This window comes from Manis javanica, chromosome 8 (assembly GCF_040802235.1).
Source record: "Manis javanica isolate MJ-LG chromosome 8, MJ_LKY, whole genome shotgun sequence".
Classification (NCBI taxonomy): Eukaryota; Metazoa; Chordata; class Mammalia; order Pholidota; family Manidae; genus Manis; species Manis javanica.
This window is the reverse complement of record NC_133163.1, coordinates 30739095-30762843: the sequence shown is the minus strand read 5'-3', so window position 1 is coordinate 30762843 and position 23749 is coordinate 30739095. Positions and strand designations below refer to the sequence as shown.

The window sequence follows — 23749 nt, the reverse complement described above, 5'->3', positions numbered from 1 at the left end:
CTATAAAACAAAACCTGACTTGTTCAAATAGACAAATACCTGTTGTTTTTGGACAGCATCTTCTACGTTCCTAATGATGCCAGTTCTTCCAAACATAAGATATTAATTCAACAAGTCAATAAAAATATCAATAAGTTTTTTTAGAGTTGATGATTTGATTGTAACGTATATATAGAAAATTAATATAAACCAACTAGAAAATTCCTGAAGAATAATAAGATAATAGGGGGGAAAACAGCTGTTGTGCCCAAAGTCGCGAACCCCAAGGAGACCACCAAGGAGCCAACACCGATGCAAAAGCAAAAGAGCCTTTATTCGAGCGAGCCCGAGCTCAGTCTCACACCCGTGCCGACACAGTGGCCAGGTGCCAGAGAAAGAGAGCGCGTTTTCCCCAGAACAAAGGTTTTATGGGTTTCCAGGGCGGTTTGGGGGGATGATGGCCATGGCTCTGGCTGATTGGCTGGGCCTGGGGGTAGTTGGGGGGTGATGAGTAGTGGCTTTGGTCAGTTGGCAGGGTCTAGGGGTGGTGGGTGTACTTCTTGCTGACTGGAGAGAGACTAAGCTCCGATTGGCTGAAATAGGATCTGGGAGCTTGCCCTCTCACAGCCCTATCTGATATTTAGACATATTCTAAATTAAATACTTGTAATTAAAACAGTACAATAAATGAATAGCCAGAAAGATGATCTGTGGAACAGTATAGAAAATTCAAAGTAGAATTGTTACCAGTTGAGTTTGTTCTCCTTGGTTCTTGTCCCTGCCGCAACAAAGAATTGAAAGGCACAGATAACAGTGAAGCAGAGTGTAAGTTTTTTTAGAATACACTGCAAGTGAGGAGTGGGCCACAGTTAAGGTAGACAAAGTTACTGAACTTTTAGGCAGGAGGCTTATGTATTACATTGTGGCCAAAAGGCACCTCTTTGACAAGATGGGGTTACTTGATTCACAGGTTCTTCTACACAGTCATCCATGTCAGTGAGCATGTCCTTTCCCCATGCCGAGATGTGATTTGGGCAGTTCTTAGTTCAGTTGATTGTGCCCCCTATTGAGATCTCTTTGGGAAGGAAGTTATCTCCCTGTAAAGCCTTTGTTGTATTTACTGGGACCCCCTATCTGTGCAGAGTCTGTGCTTCTTTTTCTTTGAAGCTTATCTGGGTGTGTCTCACTTGAGGGTTTCAGCCCTGGGCATGTTCACTCTGGATACTGTGAGACTGAAAAATGACAGCAGAACAACGTTGGGGGTGAAAAGGGGTTATATCAGGTTTTATTCTCATGGTGGTAGGTTAAGGGTAGGAATCATTTCTGAAACTGGCAGTCTAAAGTAACAAGCCTATCTCAGTACTACCTCCCCTGGCTCAGCCTGCCTCAGGCACCTGCCTCCACTCAAGATTCTGGCTCCCAGCCTCTGCTCTTCTGCTTAGTCTCTGCTCTCCTGCTTCTCTCTGCTCTTAGCACTGAGCGAAATACTTTCATAGCAATACTGGCAGTAATGGCTTATTGCCAACTGGTATCCAAGCAAGCACCTGGGCAGGAGGTTAAGTATTACCTCATTGCACATACACAGTGGGCATTAGGTGAGGGTCCTGGCCATGGAACTTCCATTTTCCCTACAGGGGGGTGTGGGTAAAATTGTAGTATTTCCAGAATATCTCGCCTGGTTTTAGTACATCTGCATATCAATAGGCCTTCAAAGGTGGAGAGAAGTATGGCTTTAGGGCATTTGCATCATTCCTCAGGGTGGAGAGAAGTTCATCTCCATATCAATGGGTAATTACTTGGGCAACCAAGGGTGTGTCTGAACCTGAGAGGTTAAGGGGAGAGGGATGGCTTGCTTGCAGCTTTGCTGCTGCTGGAGCAGGAGAGAGAGATGGGCCAAATGCAGTTTGTAAGCAATAAACAGGTTTTAAACTTTATTTCTCCCTTTGACTGATTTTGGTTTTCAGAGGTATTTTGACCCAGGATGTCCTCTGCCCAGACTTAACATCTGGCACAGTTGGTAGGATTCCTCTGAACCCAAAATCTGTCATAATGGGTGTGACCTTTGAGAGGGCCACCCTTAGAAATGATGGGGAGAAGTGGTGCTCACATTGAAGGATGTGTGTTTATACTCGTGTGGTTGTGGAGGCACCATCACCACTGCTGGCCGCACTGACCCCGGCCCATGGCCCAAGCCTAAGGCTACTGTTTCTGCCACTACTGCTGCTCCTGCTGCCAGCTGGAGCCTGGTCACAACTATGGAAAGGAGCAGAGGTCTGGGTCACCTTGCAACTTGCTGCTGTGCACCATTCCTTGCTGGCTACAGAGCCCATTGCCAGAACAGCTCCAACAAAGGTAACAACCACCTACCCCATCACAGAGTGGGTGAGAAACTGGACCCAAAGGCCATGGAGTGGCATGGCACAGACACCTACCATATATCATGTGACTGGCCATTTGCCTTTGGCATCCCCAGGGAATAATGAAGCAGATGCATTGGCCCAGGTACACTGGCTAGAAGAAAGCCTGCCTCTGATGTAGGCCAATGGCTACACCAATGTTTCTTGTACATGGGACAAAAGACAATGTGGGCTGCAGCCCATCAGTGGGGCTTGCTATTGACCTTTGAAGAAGTCAGCCAAGCCCAAAAGGAGTGCCGTGCACATTGTACAGATCAGCAAACCACCAAGAGGGGCCTAGAGCATCTCTTTGCAGCCTGTGGCCGGTCCCTGGTGATTGAGAGCAATCAAGGCACCCACTTCATTGGGCATGCGTTGTGAGGATGGGTGCAGCAATTAGGAATAAAATGGATGTGGCCCTGGACATTTTGACATATGGACCGGCAATGACTGGCTCTTCTGGCACCTTGGGGAAAGGCCTGGAAGCAAAGTGGCCCCCCAAAATCACGGTTATTTGCTTCTACAGTCCTTGTGTCCTGGATGTGTCCCCTGGTTGCAGCTTCCATGTGATGGCTGGAATGGATGAGCTTTGGACTTAATCTGCATGAGACTTTGAACCTCGCTGAATCCTCTCGCTTGAGAATTATCATTATTGTGTTGCTGTTGTCAAGAAAAAAATGCTTAAAGGGAGCCTTGATTTTGTCTAATATTTGGTAAAAGTTTTATGAGCAATCTAGCATGGTTGTTAAGAATGAGTAAACAAGTGTAGAAACATATTTTGAGCTTAGTGAGAGACTGTGCTGTAAAGTACATTTACTTAATTCAGCAAAGGCTGAATCCTCTGGCTTGAGGATTATCAAGCTTTTATTGCTGTTGCTATTGTATGTTATTAGATTGGTTGGAAGAGGGGGAATGAGTAAATTGTAAGGTGAGACTTCTGGAGGGGTGGTCTGTGGGTAAAATTGTAATATTTCTAGAATATCTCACCTGGCTTTAGTACATCTTCATATCAATAGGCATTCAGAGGTGGAAAGAAGTATGGCTTTAGTTCATTTGCATCATTCCTCAGGAGTGGAGAGAAGTTCATCTGCATATCAATAGGTAATTACCTGGGCAAGGAGGGCTTATCTGTACCCAAGAGGTAAGGGGGAGGGCCAGTTTTGCCTCTGCTGGAGCAGGAAAGAGAGAAGGCCCCAGACTGCAGTTTGTAAGCAATAAACAGGTTTTAAACTTTATTTCTCTCTTTGACTGATTTTGGTTTTTAGAGGTATTTTGCTCCGGGATTTCCTCTCCCTGGACTTACAGGTGGCTTTCTCTTTGAATCTTATCTTCCCTTTTCCAGCTGCTCATGTCTTTCTATCTAACAAAATTAAAATCATTAGGAAATTTTATATATACTTATTGGTGGTGTTGAGCAGGAAGAAATTTCCTCTATCCCTCCAGGTTCTTCTAGCTGGCTTAAGAATCAAGTTGACATGAGGTAGATTAACAGGAGAAAAAAAAAACAATGCTTATCCATGGATGTTTTGTTGCCCTTGTCTAGCTTGGATTAATACTTAGTCTATAGGCACACACCTGATCATCTACATTTGCCCTCTTACAGCAGTAAACTATGTTTTCTACCTTTATCTTGCATCTACGTATCACTTCAGCATTTTATTGAAATAATAATAATAATAATAATAAGGGAGAAATGTGGGATTCACATATAAATCAAGTATAAAAATCAAACGAATATTCATATTTGACCTGATTGTTTATAGTTCATAATGCGTGATCAAAACTGAAAGTTTCTGTGATGACTGCCCTTGCACTGTTCACCATGTAAGAACTTATTCACTATGTAAGAATTTGTTCATCATGTAAGAACTTGTTCGTTATGCTTCAGAAGATTGGAGACTGTTGAGAATTAGGTTTGGGGTTGATTAATGATTGTGCATTGAGTCCCCTATACAGAATTTTATTGTTGTTAACAACCATATGATCAATAAATATGAGAGATGCCCTCTCAAAAAAAGAAAAAACAAACAAACAATGCTTAATTACATATGTAAGGGGAATTCATAGACATAGATTCCAAAGATAGAGAGAATGAGGTACATATGTCATCCTGAACCAAGGAGAAGGGAGTAGAAGTCTGAGACTTAAAAGGAAAAGGGGAGTAATTAACACGAATATGAAAAGAGTAAATGTTTAATAAAGAAATGTGCTGGGATGCACAAAAACAATGGGGGAAGCACAGAGAGGAATTTTAACAGACTTAGCCACATTCCTCCATGTTTTCCACTCCTAGTTTACATTATAATATAGTTATATAAGGTGATAACTCTCTTCCTGGAGGAGGTCCTTTATTTAAATTCTTTCTGTACTATTAGACGTGGGAGGTCAAAGTATTTTCAGAGTCTTTGGGTCTTGACTGATTTCAACGCTGAACTAATGTGCATGTCACAATGGCACATCTTGGGGCAGCCTGCTCTTGGCCCCTACAGTTGTATCTCAGATCAGTAGATCTATGCCTCATTCTGTGTCTTTTTTGTCTTATTTTTCTAGTACATGTAGGCATCTAACTGTGATTCTGTCTGAGGGCTTTAATTATTTTTATTTTTTATAGGTACAGAAAAATGCTCTGTTCAGAAAAGAAAGGGCAGCAAGTGCTATGGAGTCAATGATCCCAGAAACAGCCCTCCACCACTGGGAGGTAGTAGTAGATAAATAATCAGCTTCTTTATACCTCATTGTAACTCCAGGGGGAAAATATGTTCCCAGCCTAGGGCAAATAAACCCTTGAAGCAAAAATCAGTCAAAGGGAGAGATAAGTGGGAGAAATCCATTTATTGCTTACAAGCCGTCATCTACTCCTGCTTACCTGTGTCTTTCACAACATGGCTGCCACAAAGCCAAAAATACCTCTCCAGTCCAGGTGCCTGCTTGTTCTCCACCTTGTAATCACCTATTGGTATGGAGATGGACTTCTCTCCACCCCTCAGAACCATCTATTGATATGGAGACACATGGAGGCCAGACAAGAGATTCTGGAAATACTGCAATTTTACCCACAGCCTGCCCCTCCAGAAATCTCGCTTCACAATCTACTCACTCCCCATCTTGCACAACGGTCCCTGTGTGAGAAACCTCGAGCACTGTAACTAGACTAATATAATACAATAACAACAGCAATAAAATGATGATAATACTCAACCTGGAGGATTCATCTGGGTTCAAAGTCCCATGCAGATTAAGTCCATAGCTCATCCATTCCACAGGCAGCCAGTAGCTGAATGTGTAGAGAGTTCAGGGCAATCATCACATGGAAGCTGTAGCCAGTCAAGGCCACCATAGAAAAAAATAACCTTAAGGGTAGTAAGATACAAGTTTTAATGACACCAGTATAGGCAAATCTTGTCCATCAGGTAGGATGCATGCGAGAGAGTGGTCCTGTGATAGTACAGTGGCAGGAAGGGATCTCATCTTGGTCTAGTATACCAGACCTTCACCCCTTTCCCTGTGGGAGTTACAGATGGGTCAATATGTAAGACTATGGGAAGTACATGCATTGGCCACAAAGATAAAACAAAACTTCCCCATAAGATGCTCTTATCTCCCAGACGTTTTGGGTAAACTACCATGATCTTTGGATTTTTGGGGGCCATTCTACTGTTATTCCATGAACACACAGGAGGCCAACTTCCAGGCCTTTTCCCCAAGGTGCCAAAAGGGCCAGCTATCACTGGTCCATGTGTGTCAAAATGTCCAAGGCCAAGTGCACTCAACAGTCTCCAGGGTTTAATACAGTTGGGGCTGGCAGCAGGGTGTTGCTCTGATGGCCATATTCTGGCTTCAATAACTCCTCTTTGCTTTGCACATACAATTGTATAGGAGAGGCAGCAATGTGTGTTAGCATGTCCACAGGGCTCAAGGCTCCTTTTTAGGGCTTCTCATTCAATGCCATAGCACTGCCTATAAGTGAACTGACCAGCCCCATAGACTATTAGTGTCTGACTTAAGGCCAGATTTCAACAAACCATTGTACCTCTCTATTATACCTGTCCCAGTAGGGTTATATGGTAGATGAAACTTCCACTTTATTCCTAATTGCTGCACCCATTCTTGTAACACGTGTCCAGTAAAGTGGGTGCCTTGATCACTCTCAATCACCTGCGGCTGGCTATAGGCTGCAAAGAGATGCTCTAGGCCCCCTTTGGTCATTTGCTGATCTGCATGATGTTCAGGAAAAGCAATCAATAGTCCACTACCCGTGTCCACACAAGTCAGGGCATACTGATATCGGGCAGAGGCCCAATATAGTCTATCTGCCACCTGAAAAGGGATTTCAGCACCTTTACTATTGTCCCATGTAGCTGAGGGACTAGGTGTAAGTCCCTCTTAGAGCACACAAGGCATTCCTTCCAGGGTCTGCTGACTTCTTCAAAGGTCAATGGCAAGCCCCACCAATGGGCTACAACCCACATTCTCTTTTGCCCCATGTGCAACAAACACTGATGTAACCATTGCGCTACATAAGAGGCAGGCTTTCCTTCTAGCCAGCACACATTGGCTAATGTGACTGCTTCATCATTCCCTTGGGATGCCAAAGGTAAATGGCCAATCACATGAAATACGGTAACTGCCTTAGTCTGAACAGAGGCCCATAGGTCTTGCCAAACTCTTGCCCCCAAAGGGGCCAGTGACCAACCATCTAGTTCGCATGGTACCATGTCAGTAGCCACAGGATCAAGCCCTGACAGATGGCCCAGCTATCAGTAAAGACAACTGTAGGGGAGGTTCTCCCGGGTGATCACAAGCCATACTGCCTGCAACCAGCCCATTGACTGCTCTTCCCCTTTCTGTCCTCCATCCATATTGTCTCAGTCTTGGGATGGAAAGCCACAGCCCTCCACTTCAGGGGCTGCTCACGAATGGTGCCATCTGTATACCAAGGATCTTCAGGTATCGGGGCTTTTCCCTTCTGATAAGGACTCTCAGCTACCACTGGGTCAAAACACATTCTTCCTGCTTTCCACTGGTGTATGTCACTGGCCCCAATAAGCATTAGAGTTCTCCATTCAGGGGGCTAGTGGAAAGGGCGCTATGCTGCTGTAAATATGCGCCCCATTTGGCCAGTGTAAGTGTCTGTGCCACTTCACTCCACTGCCTTCGGGTCATCTTGCACCCACCCCATGATGGGATAGGTAGTTATTGCCTTGGTCAGAGCTATTCTTGTAATGAGCTCCATAGCCAGCAAGGTGTGGTACAAAGCAGCCCATTACTTCTCTTTCAAGGTGTACCAGATCTCTGCTCCTTTCTATAATTGTGACAATAGGTTGGCAGGTCCATTCAAGCTGCTGGCAAAGGCTCCATTCATAACTGTCTTTGGTTACATGAACATTTTTCTCACAGGGTCTTGATAAATCAATTACACCCTAGGCCTGTACAGTCTCAACTGCTCAGTTAGCAGCAGTAAAAGCAGTTGCACATTTTTCTTCCCAGTCTCAGCTGATGCCCTTTCATACCAATCAGTATAAGGGCTTCAGAATTTATGCCTAGTGTGTGATAAACACTCTCAAGTAGCCCAAAAGATCCTTAAACTCTTGTAATACTGCCATAGTGGTAGGGGTAGGGAAAGCCTGGACCTTGTCTATTACTGCTTCTGATGACTTTAGTTTTACCCAACCAGACAACCCCCAAGAACTTTACAGACAAACCAGGTCCTGGAACCTTGGTACTGGGCCCAGGCAGAGCCTGAGTACTGTCCCCCAGGAAGTCCTACATGAACACAGGGCATTTGCTTTTGGCTTCCATGTCCTGGACCTCAGCAGCTGGGACTGCTGCTCTGGCTTTAATTGGTGCCATAGTTCTAACAAGATCCTATTGGGTTGCCCATCAAGTTTTTCTCTCACTACCCCTGCCTTTATCAAATCAACCCACATCTGGGTCCTTGAGACCTTCACAGGGCCCTTTGCCCCTCTACTTTCCATTGCAGCCCATACACCCTTCCATGCTCTTATTGTTTCAACCACCCCCAGATCTGCTAAAGTACAAGTAGCCTCACTTATGTGGTGGCAAGAATAGTCACTAGAAACCAAAAGAGAGATGGGGGAGTTGTATAGAGCATCAAATTTCTCATTCCCATGGTGAACAACTTCTCATTGGGGCCTTGGGGGTCCATATTATAGCTCATATTTTTCATGCCCAACTCCCATAACATCTGCTGGAGCTCTGCGTATGTTTTCCAGCTAGTGAGTAAGTATGGCAAATCACCAAGATTAGGCCAAACTGCTCTGATGGCTATTGTCAGCCAATCCAGAAGTGCCTGATTACCTGGGGTGTGATGGGCACTTGGCAACCACTGCTGGGGGGAAGGGTGAATAATCAGGGAAACCAGTCTACCCATTTCAGAACCCGACATAACAATGTTTTCCACCCCCATATCCCAAAGATGCAAAAGTCATATAGGCAGAGGTTCCAAAGGCATGTGCCAAAACTGGATGTTCCCCAGCTCATCTTGGCCATAGGGGCTGTACATGGAATGCTCCACAACCTGGGGAGGGATTGCTCCTCCCCCTGAGGAGACCATGGTTGTGTTTTATTTTCTTAATTACAAATGAGCATGCCTTTATTATGGGAGAGGTTTGTGCCTCGGGTGGTGGCCTTGGCAACAGTTTGGTCCTCAGCCCCACCCTCTCATCCTCCCCTTATATTTCCTCTACCATCTCTGGGGCTGAAGGTACCGATGGTTTCTCCTCTGCAACGTGGATTCCCCTGCTGCCTCCTCCCTCACTCTAACATATCTTTCAGAAATGCGACCTGACTTGTCAATAACTGTCTCTCTTTCTTAAGGGCATTCCCATAGGTCATGTCCCAGCTCCTCCAAGTGATGCTGAAGTGTTTCTCTCTTTAATAACCCTTTCAACTATCTCAAGAAACAAACATCCCACAATCCTGGCCACCACACAGCCACTCGGGGCCTCTAAGCAGTCTTCTATCTCACAGAGGGCTAATTCCACAGCTTCTAGCATCTCCACCCTTCCCAATTCTGGGGAAGGGTCCACCCATCTAGGAGGTGCTTTACCCTACACCAATTCCTCACTAGAGGCTCCACGAGTGGAAGTCCCACAGATGGGGGTTCCTGGGTGCAGCTGCACCATATACCACTGCCAGAGGGAAGGGTGAGTTGTCATTCCCCACCATAGCAGCTACTGGGGCCTCCCCACCATCCACAGGGTGGTTTCTGGGTATCTCCCTACCACCTCTAGGGGTAGCCTGCCCAAGCACTGCACGCATGCACACAAATTTTGGGTTCAGAGGTCCTGCTAATTACTGCCAGTTGTGACTCCAGGGGGAAAATATGTTCCCAGTCTGAGGCAAATAAACCTTTGAAGCTGAAATCAGTCAAGGGAGAAATAAAGTGGGACAAACCAATTTATTGCTTATAAGCAGTCATCTATTCCTGCTCACCCATGTCTCTCATGACCCAGCTGCTAAGAATCCAAAAATACTCTCTGGTCCAGATGCCCACTCTCTCTCCACCCCCATCATACTCAACTATTGATATGGAGATGGACTACTTCTCTCCACCCCTTGCAAACACCTATTGATATGCAGATGTACTAAGGCCAGGTGAGAGATTCTGAAAATATTGCAATTTTATCCACACTTATATTGAACAAGTTTGATGCAAGTTTTACAGTTTCTTGGAGATCCACATCATGAAGGACTCCCAGGTGCTCACTGTAATAGGCTTTTCACTAACAGTGTATTGCCTTATTTCTCTTGCTTTTTCATTTCTCCACTCTTATAACTGGGCTTTTGAGGCACTTCTCACATAAACTGTTTGAACTCATATCTTTTTCTGAGTTAACATCAAAAAGAAACTGATCTAAGATAGGTGGTACCAGAAGTAATACTGTTTTCAGGCAATCCAATACAGGAAGATCTCCTGCCAGCTAAATGAGACCTCGATCCAGGAGAAGGTTCTTGACTCTGATGGAAGAAGAAGTCACAAGCAGGTCAATCAGGTACAAGCAAAAAGTAGTTTCATAAAGGAACAGTACACATTCCAAGAAGGATTGTGGGTGTAGCTTTGGGGGAAGTGTGTTCCTGGCCTGGGGCAAATAAACCAGTGTAACCCAAATCAGTCAAGGGAAAAGCTAGGGTGAGAGAAACCCTGTTGTTGATCACAAGAGGTCTGTCTCTGTTTGTACTCTGTAGCCACGACCTCCTGTTTCTCCCATCCTGGTGTGCACTCACCACTCCATCAACCCCTTTGGTGGGGAAACTCCATAGGCAGGTCCCCAGCGACTGACAGGCACAAGACCAATTACAGCAGAGGAGAGGAGAGAACAGTCTCTCTCCCCCAAGGCTGTGAGAAGAAACACCTATTGATATGCAAATGGCTAAGGCCAAGCAAGAGATTCTGGAAATATTGCTATTTTACCCCACAGTGGGCATGGTCCAAGATGAGCAGCAGGTTGGGGTTTGGGTTGGGTGGTCTTAAATCTGGACTTTAGGCCAGTGGTGGAATATTTATCAGCATAGATTAGGTATTCTCTTAATAGGGAGGGAATTTCCAGAAAATAAGGAAACACCCTCTTCTTGTCTTTAGATGGTCTGCCTGGGAACTTTCATGACACCCAGGGGTCTGATTTTCACTATGCTAATGAGCATATAATGTATTTTGAGATAAGGTCAAAGACAACTTCTCCTCCATGTTGGAACCAGTCAGTTTTGGCAGGTCTGTAATGTATACCCTTATTCCCTACATCCCACAGAAGAGTTTACATCCAACTGAATGTAAACACCTGCCAAAGGCACCATGGCCCTCCCTGCTCATTTCTGCCAATCTGCCTACTATAACAATACTGAGTGGATTCTAAGAATGGGATTTTAGAAAGGGATCACTCGGTAGCCATTAGACAACAATGACCTCTGATGATAGGAAATCCAAATAGGTAAGGAAAACAAAAGCAAAAATAAACAATGGGAATACATTAAACTGAAACACTTCAGCACAGCCCAGGAATCCATCAACAAAATCAAAAGACAACCTTCAATATAGGAGATGATATATAAATGTATATACTGTAAATGATATATCAGACAAGAGGTTAATACCCAAAATATATAAGGAATGCATACAACTCAACACTAAAAAAAAAGAAAGGAAAAAAAAAGGTCTTCCAATTAAAAAATGGGCAGAGGACCTAAGCAGACATTCTACCAAAGAAGACAAACAGATGGTCAACAGACACATGAAAAGACGTACCACATCACAAATCATTGGGAATATGAAACTCAAAACAAGAATGATATATTACCTCATACCAGTCAAAATGGTTTATTACCAGAAAGACAAGAAATGACATGTGTTGGTGTGGATGTGGAGAAAAGGGAACTCTCATACACTGTTTGGGGAATGACAATTGGCCCAGCCACTATGAAGAGCAGTATTGGTTTTTTGAAAATCTAAAAATAAAAAAAACATATAACCAAGCAATTCCACTTCTGGGAGCTCATCTGAAGAAAAAAAAAATCACTGATTCAAAAATATAATATGTACTCCTATATTAATTGCAGCATTTACAACAGCTACTATATGGAAGTAATCTGAGTGTCCCTTGGTAGATGAATGGATAATGAAGAACTGGTACATGTATGCAATGAAATACTACACAGCCATAGAAAATAATGAGATCTTGCCATCTGGGACAACATGGGTTGACCTAGAGGGAAATGAGGCAGAGAAAGCAAATACCAATTGATTTTCCTTATATTTGGAATCTGAAACAACAAAACAGAAATATACTCATAAACAAAGACAAGATTCTGGTGGTTGCTATAAGGGAAGAAAGTAGGATGCAATAGGTGACCAGGATAAAGACATACAAATATCGAATTATAAAATAATCGTGGGCATAAAAGTACACTACAGGGAATATAGTCAATAATAGTATAATAACTTTGTGTAGGGACATCTGATAACTAAACTTGTCATGGCAAGCATTTACAATGCGAATAATTGTTGAATCACTATGTTGTGGATGTGAAACCAATACAGTATTGTATATCAACCATACTTCAAAACATAGAGAGCATAACACATTCCAGGCCCTTCTCAGATGCTTTCTTATGACCTGTGAAAAACACATTTCATCTCTCAATGTAACATGTAACCTTGAATCTCTGAAAGCTTAAGGCTTTGTCCAAGATCACATGCTTAGCAGGTGGTCGAATACTGCTGACATTCACATGCCTATGACATAGTTTTTCTGATCTACAGACTCTGTCAAGTTTTCTTTTTATCCTTATTTGACACTAGCAGAACAGTGAACAAATGCCAAAAGTCCAGTATATAACCAGCTGGAAAAGTTCACTATGCTGTTAAACTAGTGTATATCCGTGCAAACAAGATATGCTACAGGTGCATCTATAAAACATTAGAATCCACATCTTGAAGAGGTACAGGTCCTCTTTTTGGTCAATCTGAGACTCCTGTCATCTATAGGAACACTACAAATATGACCAGACACTAAACATTAAACAAATTCAAACACACAGACCCTTCTTGCATTGCCAAGTCATTTTATTTTAAAATGACTACCTCAGATTACCTATAGGATTATGCAATTATCAGAGTGATTACTGATCATTTCTCCCAGTAAATGCCAATGAGTTGTTCTCCATTTTGTGTTTTCTAGTTAGTGTTTACTTGGGTTTAAGATATTACCTCTCTTCAATAGTTCCTTGCTCTGCTTCCTTTTCTACAGTTTATTCTGTGTGTGAAAATACAGCAATAACAATTGAAATCAGAAGAAGAATTAAATGAACAATTAATAGAACTAGGGTCTTGTTTACAGTTACAAGTACATTGGCATGAAGACGTGGCTCTGTGTCTGGTGGAGGGCCACTGTCTAAACTACCGCCTGATCCTTTCTCTTTACAGTCTGGTGGCCTCCAGCCTCACTGACAGTGACAGTGTTTGTTATTGTTGCACACGCCCCTGAAACTGCAGGTCTGGACATCACAGTCAAATTTCATGTCCTGATAATAAGTACAATTCTGTTTTAAACAGTATCTTCCCAAGCTGCATGTTGCACCCTCCACTACAAGACCTATTTCTGGAAGATTGGTCCCATGGTGTGCATCATATCCAAAGCATCTTTCCTGTTTAACATCTTGTACTATTACATGGTGAAATGTAGTGTGATCACCTCCACCAGAAATTTGGTGGACATTGCTACAGTGCAGCAGTCCACAGAAAACATCATCTTCTTCACATTTAACAGGTGTTCCTCCTCCTCGGGTCAGCCTCACCCCACAGTTTCCACATCGGTCACCAATCACATTCAGTTTTTGATAGCATGCTGGTGAACTGTCTTTTATTTGGTAGCCAAAAGGAGACTGACACTGCATGTCACAGTCACTACAGTTTCCTCTCACACAAACGGCTAATGCTGAACATGGGGTTCCATCCTGGATATAAAAGTCATTTGGACAGTCTTCTGCATTCCCGACACAGTATTCTGGTAGATCACAAATACCATGCATGTTTCTGCACTCACTGCCAAGGGAGAGGGAACAGTTGTTCTCACAACACTTATTGTCAGCACACTCTTTTAAGGAGCCACAGTCACGTTCTTCCTTCTGGTTTATGATCTTGTCACCACAACGAGGAGCTACATAAGGAAAATTATCATATGGTACATTTGGAGCACTCAAACAAGGATCCCAATGAGTAAGCTTTATATGTAGTCTGTTATAAGAACAATTGCTGAATGTATCTAGAAGACCAGGTGTAGGCACCATGACACAATTTCTTCTTCGAAAACAAACACAACCAGAGTAATCATGAGAAACACCCAGGCCATGACCTAATGTATGCACTGAAACCATGGCAGCTAAAAATATGTGGTAATTTCCTACAAAAACATATGATGCTCCCCAGTTGGCGTTGCATACTCCATTTTGGTGGGCGCAATATGAGACCCCACCGATTTTATGTCCTGTAAGAAGCAATGAAGTGTCATGGGATTTGCTCCCAAAATCCATAATATTTCCACAAACCAAAATCGGTTAAAGTTTTTTGCACATCAGCATATAAATAGATATTAAATGGATCCATAGCATCCCATATGCACACAACACATATGTTGATATCCAGATGACATTGTTTGTAAATGGTGTGCATAATGTTGTTTAAAATCACTATATTCTCTATTATACTTGTGTGATTAGTATTATGAACAACTAGTGAGTTAGCAACAGTACAGTGTATTTTAAGGTATTTCTTATGTGGCCACCACAAATACACAGGACCTGCTCTAGGAGTTTCAGCAAGTATTTCCTCTGCATATGCTTCATTTGTACCTTCCTCTTCAATCTCACACTTTCCTAGCTCTGCTGATCTTTCTTCAGAAACGAGCAGAGATACCACATGCTCAAATTTGGAAGAAGCCTTCAGTGGCTTTATTTCATAAGTGAAGTCATCCATCTGCAGCATGCCATGCAAACTGCCAGAGCAGGTATCCAGTGTGCCCACGGACCCGGGAACCCCTTCCAGGTAGCTGTAGTAGTAACAGTCTCGTGGGACAAAGGGGTAATCCTCCTGCATGGCACCTTGACCATTATTGGTGATAACAGGAAAATGTCTGGGCAGCAAGCTCTTTTTGACTTTCATGTGAATCACATATCTTTGGCCCCCACAGTGAATCTTGTAGGAGAGCTGACCTGTATCTCAGCTCCAGACCCCCTGTGGGACACCTTCCTGGGGATCACAATTTCAGAGGAAGTGAAGCGCCATCCTGGTGGGGCATGGGAGCAGCAGATGGGGGGACAGTAGTAGCCCAAACAGAGGCAGCCAGAGCTCACCCATAAGGTGGTTCTGGGCCAAGGCAGCCCCCATTAGTGAGGCAGCCAGTGATGAAGGAAATGCAGTCAAGTGGAAGGCAGGCAAGATGATCCCTGAAACAGCACCTTTTCCATCAGTGTAGTCATGAGGAGAGCAGAGAGAGGCTGGAGGCTGGGCACCCCCAGAGAGGTGCAGGGGGTGGGTAAGCTATTACCTAACAATGGGGTGCTCATAGGGGAGGTTGTGCCTACAGGGGCGGAGATCCTAGCACAGGGCCCAAAAGCTGAGATAAAATAGGAGAAACTGGAAAAAATCGTGTGTCTATCTGGGTGGAATGATCCTATGGTGTCTTGGAGAGGTCACAAGAGAATAGTAAGTAGGTTTGGTGTGATTTTAAGACAATTAATAACTTTTTTCCCCTCAAACTAAATAATATAAGGAGTCAACTGTAATTAAAATAGGAAATGTGAGTAGAGTGGAACTTCTCTGTAAAAGAATTTTGAGAACTGAATGAGGGTGTCTCACATTTTATAAAAATTGAATGCCGTCAGTGGTGATTGATGGAAACAAACTGTGAATAGAGGCCATGAGAAGAAAAGTAAGTTGTGTAGTAATGTTTTCTTATAAACTATACCTACTCTATATTTCAGTGATTATAACCATCAAGTTGTATATAAATGTTCATAGCTGTGTTATTTATGAATTTATTCCACAAACTGGAACCAGTACGTAATAGTTGTATGGATAAACTAACTGGCATATACATTTGGTTGAATAATTCTCAGTACATCAGAACTTCTGATTCACATAAATGTATGTGTCTATTTCACAGATATAATAATAGAAATCAGACCAAAGGAACTCAGTATATGATTGTATTTGTGTGAAGTTCTATTACAGTGCAAACTAATTCAAGGGAATAGAAATCATACCAGCAGTTTCCTGATGTGTGGGAAGGAGCTCCTCTCCAGTGAGGTGGGCCACCACAAAGAAAACCTCCTAGGGAAATGCTTACATATCCATGCAGTCAGGCTACGCCCAAGCCCTCACACTGGTAGAGCCACTTGTGTGTTGTTTCAGTCCAGAAGAATCACAGATATACAACTGCAGTGTGGGCTGAGCGCAGCAAAGCCATGTGAGAGGCCTCCTGAAGCCTTGGGTGGCCAACCCCTGTGCGGCAAAGATGCAGGGGCAGAACTTCCACCCCAGTGTGTCTGGAAGGCAGGACCTCCATGCAAACGGGTATGTGAAATCCCCAGTGTACCTAGGGGGAAGAACATGGAGCCAAAGAGAATTATTCTCTTGCCCTTATGTTTTGTTTAGGATCTGTTATTCTTTCCTTCTTTCCTATTTTTTCTTTTTGGAATGAGAGTGTCTATCCTATGCCAGTCCTACCATTGTGTTTTGGAAGCATGTAACTTGTTTAACTTAAAAAAAAAATCATTCAGAAAATAGCCATATATTATTGGAAGTTAAGATAGATGCTTTAGCAGAGGGTTGTTTGAATTGATATGGGCTATTTTTATGTGACCAGTGTTACATTTTAATCATTTTCTCTTCCCCTTAGTTCCAGTCAAGATCTCCCAATGTCCACTGTAGCATCTTACTCATTTCTAGAGTGGTTAAAGTTCTGGACACTTCGAATTCTGAGATCAGAGGGCAGAATGGTCGGGTTCTTGTGAGAGCCCTCATCAGGGTTGCAGACTGTCAGCTTCTGGTGATGTGGCTCAAAGAAACTTAAATGTGTGTGTGTGTAGCCCATAAGGAGTTTATTGTATCTTCAATACCCTGAAATCTAGACTTCTCTCCCAGAGAAGGGTCCTTCAGAGACAGGGAACCATTATCCAGATGAGCTGCTCATCTGTCATTTTCATAGACAGCTAGATTCATCCTCTTGGATTTCTCAAACTCCCAGCTCCCCAACGTGTACACAAGATGAAACTGGACGCGGCAGTGCCGTGCAAAGGACGGACCCCTGGGTGCACTTCAGTGGCCTGGGGATGCCTCTGTTGAAGTAGTGCAGGAAAGCGTGCTGCTCCAAAGGCCACCAGGCTATGGGTTGTTACATGCTCCGTATTCCCAAACTTGTGGCCCAGGGTCACAGTGATGCTAGGGTCACCTCACCACCCACCATTGTGGGATCCAGTCTTTTTCAAATATATAAATTTTCTTTTTCATTTTCCATGTAATCAAAGGAGAAGAAGAGAGAAGCTGCCATGCATTTTGTTGAATACTATACAGACAGGGTATTATACAGTCTGGCACTGTATCACCTTATATAGGAAAGGACATTGTTATGAGACAGTAACTGAGTATTCCTATGAACTATTGTGATGACAGTCTTTCTCTTTTTTCAAATAAAAAAATAAACAGTATTTGTAAACAGATGTCCTTATTCCCATTTTATCAGACAGGAAACAACATGAACAATTTATTTATTATTCAGGAAAAAAGTTGTTTTATAACCTCAAAACAAATGCTTATTGATTAAGAGCTGTAAATTGCTTAAATTGCTTAAGTTGGAGATTTCACTAGGATTTTTTTTTTGGTATCATTAATACACAATTAAATGAGCAACACTGTGATTACTAGATTCCCCCCATTATCAAGTCACCACTACATACCCCATTACAGTCACTGTACATCAGTGTAGTAAGATGCTGTAGAGTCACTACTTGTCTTCTCTGTCCTATACTGCCTTCCCTGTGCCCCCCACTATATTATGTGTGCTAATCATAATGCCCCTTATTCCCCTTATCCCTTCCTTCGCACCCATCCTCCCCAGTCCCTTTGGTAACTGTTAGTCCATTCTTGGGTTCTGTGAGTCTAGTGCTGTTCTGTTCCTTCAGATTTTGCTTTGTTCTTTCAGTTTTTGCTTTGTTCTTATACTCCACAGATGAGTGAAATCATTTGATACTTGTCTTTCTACGCCTGGCTTATTTCACTGAGCATAATACCCTCTAGTTCCATCCATGTTGTTGCAAATGGTAGGATTTGTTTTCTTCTTATGGCTAAATAATATTCCATTGTGTATATGTACCATATCTTCTTTATCCATTCATCTACTGATGGACATTTAGGTTGCTTCCATTTCTTGGCTATTGTAAATAGTGCTGTGATAAACATAGGGGTGCATATGTCTTTTTCAAACTGGGCTCCTGCATTCTTAGGGTAAATTCCTAGGAGTGGAATTCCTGGGTCAAATGGTATTTCTGTTTTGAGTTTTTTGAGGAACCTCCATACTGCTTTTCACAATGGTTGAACTAGTTTACATTCCCACCAACAGTGTAGGAGGGTTCCCATTTCGCCACATCCTTGCCAACATCTGTCATTTCTTGTTTTTTGGATAGTGGCCATTCTAACTGGTGTGAGGAGGTATCTGATTATGGTTTTGATTTGCATTTCCCTGATGATTAGCAATGTGGAGCATCATTTCATGTGCCTGTTGGCCATATGAATTTCTTCTTGGGCAAAATGTCTGTTTATGTCCTCCACCCTTTTTATAATTGGGTTGTTTTTTGGGTGTAGAGGCATATGAGTTCTTTATATAGTTTGGATATTAACCACTTATCAGATGAGTTGCTTATGAATATATTCTCCCATACTGTAGGTTGCCTTTTTCTTCTAATGATGGTGTCCTTTACTGTACCGAAGCTTTTTAGTTTGATGCAGTCCCATTTATTCATTTTTTATTTCCCTTGCCCAAAGAGATGTCTCCAGGAAAAAAATGCTCATATTTGTGTTCAAGAGATTATTGCCTATGTTTTCTTCTAAGAATTTTATGGTTTCATGATTTAGATTCAGGTCTTTGATGAATTTTGAGTTTATTTTTGTGTATGGAATTAGACAATAATCCACTTTTGTTTTCTAACATCTAGCTGTCCAGTTTCCTAATACCAGTTGTTGAAGAGGCTGTCTTTCCCCCATTGTATATTCATAGCTCCTTTATTGTACATTAATTGACCATATATGTTGTCTTTCCCCCATTGTATATTCATAGCTCCTTTATTGTACATTAATTGACCATATATGTGTGGGTTTATATCTGGGTTCTCTATTCTGTTCCATTGATCTATGGGTCTGTTCTTGTGCCAGTACCAAACTGTTTTGATTACCGTAGCTTTGTAGTAGAGCTTGAAGTTAGGGAGCATAATCCCTCCAGCTTTGTTCTTCTTTCTCAGGATTGCTTTGGCTATTTGGGGGTGTTTTGTGGTTCCCTATGAAATTTAGAACTATTTGTTCTAATTCATCAAAAATACTGTTGGTATTTTGATAGGGATTACATTGAATCTGTAAATGGCTTTGGGCAGGATGGCCATTTTGACAATATTAATTCTTCCTACCCAAGAGCATAGGATGTATTTCCATTTATTGGTATCTTCTTTAGTTTCTCTTATGAGTGTCTTATAGTTTTCAGAGTATAGGCATATCACATCCTTGGTTAGGTTTATTTCTAGATATTTTATTCCTCTCAATGCAATTGTGAATGAGGTTGTTTTCCTGATTTCTCTTTCTGCTAGTTCATTGTTAGTATATAGGAATGCAATAGATTTCTGTATATTAATTTTGTATCCTGCAACTTTGCTGAATTCAGTTACTAGTTCTAATGTTTTTTTGGTGGAGTCTTTAGGGTTTTCTATGTATAATATCATATAATCTACAAATAGTGACAGTTTAACTTCTTCATTACTAATTTGGATGCCTTTTATTTCTTTTTGTCTGATTGCCATGATTAGGACCTCCAGTACTATTTTGAATAAAAGTGGTGAGAGTGGGCATCCTTGTCTGTTCCTGATCTTAGAGGAAAAGCTTTCAGCTTTTTGCTATTAAGTATGAGGTTGGCTGTGGGCTTGTATATGGCCTTTACTACATTGAGGTACATACACCCTAAACCCATTTTGTTGAGAATTTTTATCATGAATAGATGTTGAATTCTGTCAAATGCTTTTTCAGCATCTATTGAGATGATCATGTGGTTTTTATCCTTCTTTTTGCTAATGTGATGTATGATATTGATTGATTTATGAATATCATACCATCCTTGCATCCCTGGAATAAATTCCACTTAGTCATGATGGATAATCTTTTAGATGTATTTTTAATTCAGTTTGCTAATATTTTGTTGAGGATTTTTATATGTATGTTCATCAGGGATATTAGTCTATAATTTTCTTTTTTTGTGGTGTCTTTGTCTGGTTTTGGTACTAGAGTGATGCCAGCTTCATAGAATGAATTTGGAAGTATTCCCTCATCTTCTACTTGTTTGAATACTTTAAGAATGATAGGTATTATCTCATCTTGAAATGCTTGATATAATTCATCTGGTCCTAGGATTTTGTTTTTGGTAGTTTTTTGATTAGCATTTCAATTTCATTACTGGTAATTGGTTTGTTCAGATGTTCTGTTTCTTCCTGGGTCAGTCACGAAAGGCTGTATTTTTCTAGGAAGTTGTCCATTTCTTCTAGTTTGTCCAATTTATTGGCCTGTAGTTTTTCCTAGTATTCCCTAATAATTCTTTGTATTTCTGTGGTACCCGTTGTGATTATTCCTTCTTTGTTTTTTATTTCGTTTATGTTTGTACTCCTTTTTCGTAGTAAGTCTGGCAAGGAGTTTATCTATTTTGTTTGTTTTCTCAAAGAACCAGCTCCTGGTTTCGTTGATTTTTTTCTATTGTTTGATTCTTCTCTATTTTATTGATTTCTGTTCTGATCTTTATTATGCCCCTCCTTCTACTAACTTTGAGATTCATTTGTTCTTCTTTTTCTAGTTTCTTTAACTGTGAGTTTAGACTGTTCATTTGGGATTGTTCTTGTTTCTTGAGGTAGGCCTGTATTTCTATGTACTTCCCTCTTAAAACTGCTTTCATGTATCCCACAGATTTTGGGCTGTTGAATTTTTGTTTTCATCTGTCTCCATGTATTACTTGATTTGCTTTAATTTGTTCATTGAGCCATTGATTATTCGGAAGTAAGTTGTTTAGCCTCCAGGTGTTTGTAGGCTTTTTTGTTCTCTTTGTGTTATTTATTTCTAGTTTCATCCCATTGGGGTCCAAGAAGCTGCTTGATACAATTCTTTTTTAATTTATTGAGGCTCTTTTTGTGGCCTAGTATGTGATCTATTCTAGAGAATGTTCCATGTATACTTGAGAAGAATATCTAAACTGCTGCTTTTTGGTGGAGTGTTCAGTTGATGTGTGTTAAGTCCATCTGATCTAATGTACTATTCAGTGTATGCATCTGTTTCCTTATTTATTTTCTGTCTGGTTGATCGATTGATGTGAAGTCTCCTATGGTATGTTAAAGTCTAAGATGAAGGTATTGTAATCCTTTAATTCTGTTAATATTTATTTTACATATTTAGGTGCTCCTAGATTGGGTGCATAGATATTTATAATGATTATATCCTCTTGTTGGACAGATCCCTTTATCATTATGTAATATCCTTCTTGGTCTCATTGCTTTCTTGTTTAGAAGTCTATTTTGTCTGATATAAGTACTGCTACTCCTGCCCTTTTCTCCCTATTGTTTGCAGGAAATATCTTTACCATCCCCTCTCTTTTAGTCTGTGAATGTCCTTGAGTCTGAAATGATTCTCTTGCAGGAAGCATATAGATGGATCTTGTTTCTTTATCCATTCTGCCACTCTATGTCTTTTGATTCGTGCATTCAGTCCATTTCCATTTAAAGTAATTGTTGATAGGTATGTACTTATTGCCATTTTATTAATTCTTTTGTTTTTATGACTCTTCTCTGTTCCTTTCCTCTTCTCTTATGCTCTTGTTATTTGATAGTTTTCTTTAGCGTTGTGGTTGGATTTCTCTTTTTTAAACTTTTGTGTACCTATTATAGGTTTTGGGTGTGTGGTTACCATAGTAGTTCAAGGATAGCTTCCTGACTATATAACAGTCTGTATAAGTTGGTGATTGCTCTATTTCAACACAATCTAAAATTATTTTTTCTTCTCTTCCTCAACACTTTATGTATCAGATGTTATCATCTGCACTTTTCATGCATCCCTTGACTGATGTTGTGTGTGGCCGGTTTGCTACTTATTTTTGTTTTAATTTCTACTTGCTTGGTAATTAACTAAAATGTCTACAACCTTTACTGTGGGTTTATTTTCACTGCTGAAAACTATTTAGCCTCAGGAGCATTTCCATCTATGGCAGTAGCTTTAGTATATCCTTTAATGCTGGTTTAGTGGTTCTGAATTCTTTAAGTCTTCATTTATCTGGAAATTGTTTAATCCCTGCTTCAAGTCTGAATGCTAATGTTGCTAAGTAGAGGATTCTTGGTTGAGGGTCCTTCTGTTTCAGTACGTTAAATATTTCATGCCAGTCCCTTCTAGCTTGTAAAGTTTCTGCTGAGAAGTCTGATGATAGCCTGATGGGGTTTCCCTTTTAAGTAGCCTTTTTTCTCTCTCTTGCTGCTTTCAATACTCTATCCTTATACTTGATCTTTGCCATTTAATTATTATATTTTGGTGTTGTCTTGCTGGGGTTCCTTTTGGGCTCTCTGAACTTTCATGACTTGAGTGTCTACTTCCTTTCCCAGATTGGGGAAGTTATCAACAATTATTTCCTCAAAGAGATTTTTTATTCCTTTGTCTCTCTTTTCTCCTTCTGGTGCCTCTATTATGCGAATATTGTTTCATTTGGATTGGTCATACAGTTCTCTTATCATCCTTTCACTCCTACAGATCCATTTTTCTCTCTGTTCCTCAGCTTCATTGTGTTCCTGTTCTCTAATTTCCATCTTATTGACTGTCTCCTCTACTTGAGGCAATCTACTATTCATTCCCTCCACTGTATGTTTCATTTCAGTTACTGTGTTCTTCAGGTCTAAGTGGCTTTTTTTCAGGTCTTCTGTCTTTTTGTTGAAGTCTCCCTGAGATCTTGAATACTTTTCTGTAAATCAGTGAACATGCTTATGACTTATTCTTTGAAATCTTTATCACAAAAATTGGCGATCTCTGTTTAATTTAGCTCTTTCTGGGGTCTTGTCCTGTAGTTCTGTTTGAAACATATTCCTCTGCCTCCTCATTTTGTCAGGTTTTCTGTGTTTCTTCCTTTGTATTAGACGGATCTGCTATACTTCCTGGCCTATAGAGTAATGAATTTATGAAGGAGGAATTTATGAAGTAATGAATTTATGAAGGCTTATGATGCCCAGAAGCTCAAGAACTCTACTCTCCAGTGCCTGGTTCTACTTTGTGGAAGTTCCAGCTGGTGGAATACAGTAGGCACAGCCATCCTTCTGTATTTCTCCCATAGTAGTCTGAGTCTGTGCCTGTAGTTTGCTTCATCTGAAGCCCTTGTGATCACAGCTGAAACTTCTGCTAGGATCACATGAGCAGGGCTGCCCTCTGCCTCCTTGCAGTGATGACAGAGCTGCAGTGTTAATGGGGTGGGAGGGGCTGTTTTACAGCTCTGGAGAAGGGTGGGATGTACAGCAGCTGGCTTAGGCACCCTCAGGGAGTAAGGAACTCTAGGGATCCTACAGGCACCTCCCCAGATGAGCTGAAATGGGAC

At 41.5% G+C, this 23749-nt stretch overlaps 1 protein-coding gene and 1 pseudogene across 1 annotated transcript in view; one reads left to right on the top strand and one right to left on the bottom strand.

Moving 5' to 3' along the window:
- Positions 1 to 13035: 13035 nt before the first annotated feature.
- LOC108387817 (disintegrin and metalloproteinase domain-containing protein 29-like) lies at positions 13036 to 15269 on the bottom strand (annotated as a pseudogene).
- ADAM21 (ADAM metallopeptidase domain 21) overlaps positions 14970 to 23749 on the top strand; it is a 51598-nt gene continuing 42818 nt past the window's right edge. Inside the window, exon 1 of the mRNA XM_037007298.2 lies at positions 14970 to 15591. The gene's annotated coding sequence lies outside the window, so the exon portion shown is untranslated. The remainder of the gene's footprint in view (positions 15592 to 23749) is intronic.